The following is a 12989-nucleotide window of genomic DNA, read 5'->3' on the forward strand; positions in this document are numbered from 1 at the left end:
ATATACCATGAGCATGATATACCCAGATATACCATGATTGGAGTTAATATCTTTTGTTCAAAAATGTCGTGGTTAGAACAATTGAATTCAGATTTATATTTCTCACCACGAGATTTTTAAAACATTATAAAAAATGAACTCAATATCTTATGTGATAAATTCGATGTTTAAAACAATTGGATAAGAAAAAAAAAATCAAGGTACAAAAAGTTTGTGAAAAATAATTTGCATGTAGAGTCCAACAATATTTGAAGCGGAGAAAAAAAAAAGTTAATAGAAAGTGAGGCATAGAAAAGAAAAAACAAGATTAAAAAACAAAGAAAAGGACAAAGAAAACACGAGCTAGCCTAAGGTGAGCATGGGTCGGACGAGCACGCGGGCCAACCCGGCACGGTTTGGACCCAACCCTGCACAATCCCGCTCGAGGCCCGACCCGACCCGTTGTCCCTACGTGGGCCTGTCACAGTAAAAAAAAAAATTATTTCAAGTCTGCACCGACACGAGCCCGCCTAGATGGTATGTGGGCCGAACGCCCCTTTCTTTTGTTTCTTAGCCTAAAACTGACAAAAAAACAACATAAAACACGAGCCAGGCCCGCAAGAGGCACGAGGCCGGCCCCCGAACAAAATTTGAAAATTTCAAGCCCGCCACTCATGAGCTCGGTCCTGGCCTTGCTCGTCATTTCCTCAAGCATGCGAGTCAAGCCTGTGAACAGGCCCGACTCGGCCCATACCCAGATTTGAGTTAGCCCACCATTGCTAAAACTTTTAGGGCACATCATTCTAATAATCAATTAGCTTACACATAGATTGGTTTATCAATCTATTATCTATGTATTGTAACCCTTTAGTCCTCAACAACCTTTTAGGCAAAATAGAGGGGTCGACAACATTTCAAGGACCAAACCAAATTAAGTTGACTATGACTATATAGAGTACGCATGCTGGATAACCTTTCTCATGCAAATTCATCACGTGTGTATATTAGTAGGTCTCAATTACAATTAATGATTATACATGTAATTTGGTGACTTGTGAAAGTGGAAAATGAAAAATGCACAATTATGATTGTATTTTATCCTTCTTATTGACAATTATCAAATCAAAGCACAGACCAAACCAAGATGAACAATCAGATTCTTAGATAGCAAAAATAGTAAAATAATAGCAAATTTATGAAAGAGACGTTATGAATTTCACACGTCACACTTCACATATAGAGAAAACCAAAAAAAAACTCCACCATATCAGTTGTCAAATACTCCCTCCATTTCAAAATAATTGCACCATTTGCTTTTTCACGTTTGTCAAAATACTTTTTTGACCGTTAATATCTCTAATTGCGTATAAATAAAAATTATAAAAAATTCATATTTGAAATCCTCGTATTAAGACAGATTTAACAAGACTACACTTGACTATGTTTTTTTTCTTATATAATGGTGAGAAAAAAACTTGTCAAAGTTGATTGTTGAGTAGTCACCAAATGCCAAATGGTGCAACTATTTTGAAACGGAAGAAGAATATATTTCCTTTGTTTTTTGTCCTGCTTTAACTTTCACATTTCGTAAAAGCAAACTTTAATATATTTTAAATCAAAAAATTGATATCTCCAAAATGTAATGTAAAAAAATATAATAACTTTTCGCATAATAGCATTTCTATATTAATAAGAAATAGGTAAAATGACATATGTGAAGTTGTGAACACTGCCAAAGTCAAAGTAAAATTACAAATAAGCCAGAGTTCAGACCATACATAATAATAAAAAAATATAACGAGATTTTACTAGAAAAACAAAGAGATTATATAATAGTTCAAAAATTGATATCTTCTCATATATTGGAAACTCTAATCATAAAACATTACTTCTTATAAAACTGACTTCAACTATACATTACTAGGGAATACATACGTATATCAATGCATTTTCCATGATTAACACATAATCTAAATTTCTAAAAGCAAGATAAAGCATGTTTATCCAAATTTACACCAGTAAAACAAAATATGACAAGAAAGACCAATTACTTTTTTGATACGTTTGATAAACCATGATGAAGCCATTGCTTTTCAGTTGATTACCATGATCTTAGGCATTATGAGTACATCATGTTCTGTCAAACAAGCTCATGCAAAAAAGCTTGAAGGAATCAAGGTTTTCATCAATAGCCAAGTAATAGGAGGAGCCGTCATATTTACCGCCCACCTGCTCTTCTACTCTTTCTCTTAGCCTTAGGGAAGCTGAGAGGAACAGATAGAGTAGCTAGAGTCACATTATTTGGTCTCTCAACCTTACAACCCAAATTCTCGAAATAAGGTTTCAAGCTGCTGGCATGCATCTTCAAATCCTTAGCAATATCTCTGAAATCAGTCTCGAATTCGTCAATGAATAGGGTGAGAACTAGCACATAGCTGATGAGGGAACCTATTTTCTCATCAGATAGCCTTTTCTTTTCTGAATCGGCAAATAAAGTTTTGAACTTCTGTTGAAGAATGGTCGGGATGAATTTCTGATTCTTAGATGAGCCGCCATCTATGGTATTTCGATCTTTATAGGTTACGAGATGACTGATGTACGAAAGGATGCCAGCAAGTCTTCCTTTCTCTGCTTCATCCTACAGAATCAAGAATATAAAGATAATATTTTAACAAATTGCCAAGAGAAAATCATTATTTAGGTAAAAGAGTGCTATTGAGATCAACAATAATAGTACCCCAGCTAAGAGTGATCGGCTAGGCATAAATCATGATCAAACCCCCCTCTTCGCCCTGGTCCAGTGTTCCATGAGTAGCCTCTAGGCCCTCCATAAGGCCCGATAATGACACGATAAGTGCCATTCAATTGTATAATAAGACACACCCAAAGATCCAGTAGCTTAGTTAGTTTGCTCTTTTTTCAGTTGGATCTCAAAAAGCAGTGAGAGTAAAATTATCTTAAAAGAGCAAAAAAAAAAAAACCTTTTTGATTCCAGTTCTAAATAAACAAGATACATAAAACCAATTGCAACTCAGTTTACATGCTCAATTTGTTCATGCCAAACTGTAACCGTTGGCTTGTCTATGGTTGCTGTAGTTTTACTGGTTGAAGCAGCAAGTGACGACTGATGAGCATTTTGCAAATGTATAATATCAGTATTCATACATCAGGTTCATACTTTCCTAGAGTTCAGGAAACTTCAAAAAGACTACCTAAAGCAAAAACAAATTTCCGTCTACTCCCAATCTTCAAACTCTCTCCCATCAGAGTTGCCATCATAAACATGGCAAATTCTTTGTTTAAAATGAAACAAGGTAAAATGTGTAATTGGATTGAATTTTTGAATGCGGTTAACTGTGTAACTGGACTGATTGGCGGTCTTTCTCTTCCTCGCTTCTTTTCACTATGGTTGCTTTGATGCTTGAGTGCCCACAAATTGTGAAATTGGGTAAATCACTAAAATTTGTCGATAAACAAGCATGGTTCAGTACTATCATTAGGATGTTGTGGGATGGAAGCCTCATTTATTTTCTTTTAGATGGTTTGTTTGCTTTTGAAGATATTCTCGATTGTTATTAGAGTGAGGGATGGGCAGGCAATGAGTTGTCATGTTAAATTCCAGCATATACTACTTCCTTTTTCAAATTAATATACACTTGCCTTTTATCATAACCAAGGAAAAAGTTAAAAGTTTAAGAGACAGAGAAAAGTATGAAGGAGAAGAAAAACCGAAACCATAGAATACATCATCTTATCGGGGTTCAATTGGACAAAAGGTGGGGTTCATCTCCAATAATGAAGAATGATAAAAACAACTATATGTGATTTTAAACGAATTTGTCTAGATTATAAGAAACCGGGGGGATAATACTTTTGTCGAGTTCCGATATTTTTTTTTTTGGGGGGGGGGGGGGGGGGTAGGAGAGGATTGACTCATCCTTTCATATTCAATCAAAGCTTATTTCATTTTAAACTCTCCCTTAAAAAATAAAATACATAATTCGTTTTGTGTTTTAGCCAATTTCTAGTAGGAACGCTATTAACTTCAACAGCTAACAGTTGTACCACAGCTAGCCGAACATGACCTATAAGAATAAAATTGTTTCTAATGACAATGCGATGTTTTCATGCCATCTTAGAAAAAAAGGAATACCAGATTTCCCTACTTAGCAAATAACAATCAATGTGCCAAGACTCAAGAAACAGCTTTTACCACACTAATTACGTCTTTAGAAACTCACCTTGTTTAATTCCACTCTGTATAATCGGTTGCACACAAAGCTTGGGTAAACATCAGATTTAATCTCCTTCCCAGCTTGCAACAGCTCCAGAATGTCCTTCACATATTCCCATTCTCCTTTGGAAATTATTTTATCAAGCAGATAAGCCTTTTCTGGTGTTGTAGCAGAAAGATCATATGGGGGAATACTGCGGGATGTGTCCAAAGTGAAGCTTATTAGTGCTGACTTGTCTACAGGAGTTTCCTCTAGGATCTGGTTCAACTCCTCCTGGGCACTAGGATCTTCCTTTTGACGCCGCTGCATTGCTTTCTTCTCCTGCAAGAGAGACAATCACTTTTTATGTATCAAACTTCTCAAAAATTTCTTCATTGCTTTTGTGTTATCTATCCCCTCTGTCCCTAAAAATTTGCTCCATTTTCTTGATATGAACATCCTACGAGATTGCCCCATGTGGCCATCTCTTTGATGGCCATATGGTCCTAACACTTTACTCCCGTCATTTATTAACTACATATGGTTCCACCAGTTTACTCCCTCATCAACTCCACCCAAGCAACCTTTAAAAAAGTAATACATGGCGGATGAGGCAATCTTTTAGGAACAAAGGGTACATATACTCAGTCCAATACAAATAAACTTTGATTTCCAAGATTTCTCACTCAGTTGAATTCAAATAGCTCGAAGTTATAGAATATCTACTTCATTTGTTTACATAAAAATTACTGGGTCAGTACAAATGTTAATCTTCATCTTATATGTAACAAAAAAGTCATTGATATTACATCACACGGTAGATTCAACATTATATTATCCAAATGGTACATCAAGATGCTTCGAAAATTCATTTGACAAGATAGCAAGTTTCATATGCATAGCAATTAGCAAATATAAACAAATGGCTATGGTCCTCGATGCATCAGATTCAAATAAGAAGAAACATAAAATTCCAGGGATAAATGATGCTTAAGATGAATGTCACTGCATTTTTTAAAAACAAGAGAAAGAATATAAACCTTCCCAATTGCGCCCTTGGTACCATATCGATCAGTAAGCAAACGCTGTTTCATTCTTCTCTCTTCTTCAGTATCGATCTTGGCAGGAGTGTCTGGCTCCTTGTCAGCTATTTGTGCTCCTTTAACCCATGGTTGTAGCCTGAATACCTGAATATTTTCAGCACGGAAGTTCATGTGAGCTCCCAAGCAGCAGCAATCCAGGCCAATATATGCAAAATGAATATTGAATATTTTTGAAAAGAATATACAATGAATTATTCACCAGCCAATGCATACATGTTCACTTTGAATCTCTACTCAAATAAAGTTAACAAACACATAAAAAACTCCTACATTTTCATTTCCCTCCTCAGCCAAATAAGTGAATAAGCTAGCAATTGATTATTTCAATCAATTTTATCAAAGCTTCATAAAACCCAACCTAAGCTCAGAAGTCTATGAATAAAATACACAAAACCCAACAAAAACACATTGCCATACACCCTTTTCATCATTAAATTACAAGGAGTTCATCTTCCCAATTCACTTAAATTGTATAGGAGGGAGGGATAATCTTGTATGAGCACACAATTAATAAAAAAATTATCACAGACAACACTATTCCAGTTACTCCACTACTAATACTAATGGATGTATTGAGCACGCATGCTCGATGCTACTAGATTACTGTTATTAGTGCTCTCTCATGACTCAATGATCAACGAATTTCATAACTAGAATACAGCATACCAGTGCGATACTGATAGACTGGCAAGGTGAAAGTGCTTAGATTACGGCTAATAAACTAATCACTACAGCTAAGCCATTCTTTTCTAGAATATTTAAGCACCGGTAGAACCAAATCAACATCAGAAAAATTGAAGAGAATCACCCCAAGAGGCGCCCCTGTAATCTGCATCTATCACTCCTGCTCCAAATTCTTCATCTCTACTTTAACCTCCAAATTCTTCCTTGCTTAATCACACAACCACAAAACGTTTCTAGGCTCTGTTCGTTTGAGAGGCGAATGTATGCTAAAAACAATTTTGCTCCTCCTGAGTTAGGTTACAATCATGGTGGAAAAAGCTAATTCGGGCTCAAAACATAATTCTAACCCAAATAGGATAATCGAAGAACGGGCGATTTCCTCCTTGTTCCCACACTTACAGGAGTCTTTTACTCACACCTTGCTCCAACTTCTCTTTACTGGTAGTCTGGTACACTCCTCTTCCCACACAACATTACAACTAAACAAAGTTCATTCCCTTACCAATAATCGCATAATCTAATCAAATAAGCATTCCACACAACACTACTTCCATCAGAAAATTTCTCAAAGTCTATCCAAAAAAATCCCAATTTTACTCCAATCAATCAGACAAGAAACACAAAAAATTTCATATTTTTCATCAAAATCAATTCACAACAAATAAGATTATAAGAACATAATTCAGAAATCACAATTAATCTCCAACATGTAAAAATACAAGAAACACAACAAAAAATAAAAAAAATAAATAACTGCAACCATGTATAAAAAAACACTACCTTGTTAGCAGTAATAGGAACAATTGTTAAAGACTGACGATTTTTTTGAACAACACAAAGAGCAAAACTGTTCATTCTACCAGAAGCTGCTTCACCAGAATAATTATTACCAACATTAATTAACACCAAACCCAGTTGGTTTAACAGCAAGTTCAACTCTTTTAATCTTTTTTCTGATTTCTTATAAAACTTATGTGTTTGATTCTTACGGTTTCAGGGGTTAGTGGGTCTAACCCAGATGGGTAGTATCCTAAATATGGTGCATTTTATTTCTGGTTCTTCCTTCAAACATCTTGATTTCAGCAAACAATGGTGGATGTTTTTCTCTTTTTCTTCTTTGATTTGTGGGATTGTGGGTCTGTTTCTGCTTCCATTGTTGATGATTTCATTGATTGAGGTTTGAGAAAACAGAGGAAAATAGAGGGGTTTTGGAGATAAAAATGGAGTCTTTTTTTTTTTTTTGTTTCGAAAAACCCTACGAGAGAAAGAGAGAGGAGGAGAAATATATTGGGCTGGCTGAGGAAGTATCGTTGCATAACCGGTATGGGGCATCAGTTGCCCATAATCGGGGTAAACTCGTTATTACAGCTTAAAGTAAGCGGGGTAAACTCGTTATTACAGCTTAAAGTAAGGGTAAAAATGTAATTTAAACAAAATATATACCTTTTTAATTTTTGCGAAGAGGGAGGGAAGGAAAGTCGACGGAGGTGCGAAGGGATGCTGCGACAGGCTGCAGGTTGTCGCTGTGGTTGTTTGCGGTTTTTGGGTGGTCGGTTGGTTTTCGAGTGGTGGTGAAGGCGGTTCTGGGTTGGTGTTAAAGGTGGTTTCCGGCGAGATAAGAAAAACAGAGAAATTTTGTATTGAAATTTTATTTTAATTTTCATCTTCATTCTTTTTCTTTTTCTTTTTCTCTTTTTTATTTGTTTTGTTTTAGCTTCTCTTTTTGGTAAAAGACACATGGACTTGGGCTAATATTTGGGTTTGGGTTACTAATGGATGGACAACATGGACAAAAGTATCCATAAACCAATTTATGAAATTTGATAAATTATAAATAATAAAATGAATAATAAAATGATTTAATTGAAACTTGTTAAATAAATCAAAATAAATGAAATCATTATTTTAATAAACATAATTATCAAATAAAATCGCATTATTATAAAATAAATTATAAGTGAAAATAATATTAAACTTTAATAAATAATAAAATAATCGTTTGAAAATTCGGGGTATTACACACAGTTAGGGTATTCTGCATGAAATGCACTACTAAACTACAAAGACTTGCTATGTTGTGGGCTTCTATGAAGAGAATAGATCCCGCTATTGTTACATTGTACCATGAACAGGCACGTGTTGACCTTGAATGTACCTTTGATAGTCAAGGTGTTTTTGATGGGGGCGTCAAGTACGTAGTTATTAAGTATTTGGAAGGTTAAGATAAGGTCCATTTACTAAATGTAAGGTGCAAGATTTTTATATGGATTATGGATTATGTTTTATTTCCGGAATCAGCATAATTGGTTATGTGAAGGTCCAATTAGTATATGTAACTCATAAGTAATGTAGTACCCTTTATTTGAAAGTATTAATGATTTTCTATATGCTTTTAAAAGTGTTAATGTATTTACAGTCCGTTATGTTCCCGTGCTTATCAATTTTATAGTGAATCATATAAGTTGTATACTGAATCATATCGAGTAGAACATAAGTCTGATTAAGGAGACTATAAATCATATCATGTCAATAACCATAATTATGATATCTAACATGATTTAGGAAATAAAAACAACCTTATAACTACTAACTTATACTTATGGACTGGAAATAATAGAAATATAGTCCTCCTTACGACTTACTTATACAAAGGTAGTCCTTCTTATGATTTACTTATACTTACCTTAAATTATGTACTCGTTACATAGCAGTCATAGTTCTAACAACTTTCTATTCGTAGTTTTCCTTATATTACACTTATGTACTCGTTATATAACATAACAGTCATAGTCCACTTGACGACTGAATTATAAAAAAAGTTCAAGTATTTGCCTTTCATTACATTATTTATGTTAATAGCGTATAAAGGGGAATAGGAATATACAAAGTTTTTTAAATCAAGATTCTAGTTTAAATCAGAAACCACCTTTAGAATCGAATCGTAGAATCGTAAGATTCTACAAACACGTATAATCAAGATATTGCACTCAATCTTCATTGAATATGCTAAAATTATAAGTTATAAGACCTAAAAATTGGAAAAAATAGTTGTTTACCCACTATATTGGCAATAACTAACAATATATATATTTATTATTTGCTTTAGCATGATTTAAATTTGTGAGGTTTTCGCTAGTCAATAGAAATGTATAGAATCATCTAGAATCGTGAATCGAATCGTCTACCATATTTTGAATCGTAAAATCGTAAGATTTGAAGATTTGAATCGCGATATTAATAACTTTGGGAATATATTTAAATTATATGATATAATTTGTCAATAACATATAGCATTTAATTAATATGATATAATTCATGCAAGATATTATTGTTTAAATATTATTTATATATTTATTACATTAAATTTAATTCAATTTAATTCAATTCAATTCAGTTCAGTTCAGCTGTTTTATGCCGAAGAGAACATGTCCTAAATTAAATTGAAATAAAATGAATGTAATGAATATATAAATAATATTTTAAACAATAATAATATGAATATTAAATAATAAATATAATGATAAGTAATAATAATGAATAATAATAATAATAGTATTTTGGATATTTTTAAATGATAGTTATAAATAAATAATATTAATAATCATAAATTAATAATAATAATAATTATTATTAATGATAATAATGATAATTGATAATAATTATTTTATATTATTTGTATTAATATATTAATACTTGATGATGATATATAATAACAATAATATCTAATAAGTAAATTAATATTACTATTTTACTAATTAAATTTAATAATATAAAAATATTTAGTAATAAAAATAATGATTGGGTTGGACCGCAAAAATTACATCATAAACCGTCTTGACGCGATTTGATTGGTTTATGGACTAAAAAAAGTGGGTTTATTTGTGCTTTGACTTAACCATGTTCTTCCTAATAATAATAGTAATAATAATGAGTAAAGCTATAATAAACAAAATAATATATAGAAACAATAATAATAATAATAATACTTAATAGTAATGATATATATTTAAATAATAATAATGAGAGTAATTAGTAAAATAAATTATACCAACATAATAATAATATTTAACAAAATGGTTATAAAAGAATGGAGCTGAACTGATCTGAACTGATCTGAACTGAACTGAAAATAAGCTGGGGAGAACAGGCCCTTAGTTATACTTGTGTACTGATATATAACAATAATAGTGTCATAGTTACATTATATCTTACTTACGACATACTTGTGTTATACTTACACTATAAAGTTATAGTTCTTTATACGACTTATATTGAATAACTTGTTTGTTATACCACAAATAACTTGTGTTACACAAATAACTTATATTCGGCATAAAACAAATGAATTTAACTGAAATGAACCTCTTGCAACTGAACTCAACTAAATTACACTTAAACCAATATTTATGATAGTAATGATAATATGATTAGTGTCATAGTTGCATTATATCTTAGTACAATATTTATGTCAATTATATCCCATGTGTAGGTAAGCACCACTACTACAAAAAAGGCCAAAGAGACCATTTATGAGAGACCGGTTGGAGTTACTAACCCATTTCCTAGACATATGAAACCATTGATTATCCAGAACTAGTCTCTTAAGTTTAACTATTGGACTTAATGATAAAGTTGTTGTGAAATAGGAGACTACTTACAAGTAAAACCGGTTTCCTTGAAATATATAAATTTTTAATTCAATTTATTTTCGAAAAATATATTTCCTTCTTGAAACAACAATACTGAACAATACTGAAACAACGAATCCACGATGCAATACTCTTCCCTAAAACCTCAAACCAGTAAACCACCCCTCCCATAATCCAAATTCTCCCAAATCCATTAACTGCATCTCCTTGCTCATCACAATTCCACTTAATTACCCTCATAATTCAATTGAAAAACATGCTTACAATCGTGTAAAACCAGACAAATTTCTTCTTCCAAAAGATCATACAAACAAATTGCACAAACGGACCCTTTGAATCTTGACTTTGGGAGGGTTTTGAGTAATTATGAGAACCCAGATGATGAATTTCCAAATCCTGGAATAAGTCGATGTTGGTTTCACCGATGCCGGAGAGCTCATCAATGGCGAGGTGTGGAGTGTCGATGATCAGTTATAAGCTCCTCGCTTCGTCGATGGCGGTTGTTCTTACTCTTTTCTTCTCACTCTCTGGTCTTTATGTTAATTACTCTGCCATTGCCGCATCTGTAAGCATTTCTGCTTATTTTATTTTATATTTAATTATTGATTTTCTCATGATCTAGATCTATTTGATATTTTTTCAGTGTTCATTTGGGACAGTCAAAGTGTTTGCAAGGCCAAAATTACCTAAATGCCCTGGTTATGGGCAACTGCTGGCCCATAACGGTTATGTGTATATCAGCTCTCGGCTGACTAGGTGTCTTTTTTTTGTTTGTGGGTTGAGTTTGTGAGTTAATTTCTTGGGATCGTTTTAATTGCCTAGACAGAAGTAGAGTTAATCCCTGTCTTTTCTTCGTGTCAAATTAGTTTTTAGACTCGTATTATGCCTCGGGCTATTATATTACTCCCTCCGTCCCATAATATAGGTCCTGATTCCGTTTTTACGCGGGTATTAAGGCAAATGGAATCTTCATTGGATAAATGTACCATGCTTCACTTGTATTGGGAAGCACATAATTTTTGTTTTTTTTATAAAAAAAAGAAGCTGATGTATTGGATTAGGCGTGCAGCTTTTAATCATATTGGAAACTCAAAGGTTTTTGCTTCTACTGCAGTATATAATGACAAATCCATCCATAACAACTTTGGCCAATGAAATCACTTTATTAATTTCTCTCACCCAATAAAATCACAAGAATTACCATTACACAGATTCAACATTTCTTAAGCCAAATCTAACGGCTGTAAGTAAATCTCATCAATTAACTTAAGGATGTTACCAAATTAAAGCTCTTGGCGCCATGGATACAGTATAAATATAGGGCATTTCAGTTTCTTTTTTCTCACTTCCTCATTACAAACACAGAGTACCATACTTAACCAAAAACCAAAAAAAAAAAACAAAATATTCAGCATCATCGACTGCTCCTTCATGGCTTCAGAGTGGAATTTGAATGATGCTTGGTCACCAAGTGACTATGATGACAGTGACAATGATATTGCGCCAGAGGGTGGGGACTTGGAACACTTGGGCTTCCAACTGGACATGAATGAGGCACAACCAGCATCAACAGGAGACAATGAAGAAGCTGCCACAGCTCATCATAAGTTGGGACACCTTATAAGGAAAGGGGACTTATATTATGGGACGGAGGGAGTATATATTTATTAATATTTTATCTTTAAATGATAATATCAAGTATTATTTGATAGTAGTATTTTAATAAGACTTTAGTATATATTGTTTGTGATCATTATCAAATCTTATATAATACTCCATCCGTTTCTTAAAGATCTTCCCACTTACTGTTCCTATAGATACCAAGGAAAATCAAGTTGTGTGGGGTATGGTATGAGTAAAGTAGGAGAGAAAAATGGGTTAAGGTAAATAAACAAATAAAAAGGGGTTAAAGTAGGAGAGAGAAAGAGAGTAAAATTGAATTAATAATGTAATGGTAGACCATATGATAGTGACATGAGAGGGTAAATAGGGAAATTTGTTTTGCCAAATAAGGAATGAAGCAAAAGAGGGAAGATCTTTTGGAAACACCCTTAAACGGAAAGAGGGGAGATCTTTAGGAAACCGAGGGAGTACATCATTTATTTTTTTATTGTATTTGAATTTTATGTAAATCACTTAATTTAGTAATTTAGTAAACCTTATTTGTTATCAACACATTTATTATCATTCTTATTATTATTCTTAATTTATTAGTATCATTATAATTATTTTATTATTATTATTTTAAATTCAAATTTAAATTTTAAAAATTTGTAAATATTTAATTAAGTTCTTAATACTATTATTATCTATCTTTTACTATTATCATTTTACATATTATACATATTATTATAATCATT

General features: G+C 32.8%; 1 pseudogene; it reads right to left on the reverse strand.

Annotated features, from left to right (window-relative positions):
* Nucleotides 1-1812: 1812 nt before the first annotated feature.
* LOC125499351 (DNA-directed RNA polymerase I subunit rpa49-like) lies at nt 1813-7273 on the reverse strand (annotated as a pseudogene).
* Between the last annotated feature and the right edge of the window lie 5716 nt (nt 7274-12989).

Source organism: Beta vulgaris, chromosome 7 (assembly GCF_026745355.1).
Source record: "Beta vulgaris subsp. vulgaris cultivar EL10 chromosome 7, EL10.2, whole genome shotgun sequence".
Lineage (NCBI taxonomy): Eukaryota > Viridiplantae > Streptophyta > Magnoliopsida > Caryophyllales > Amaranthaceae > Beta > Beta vulgaris.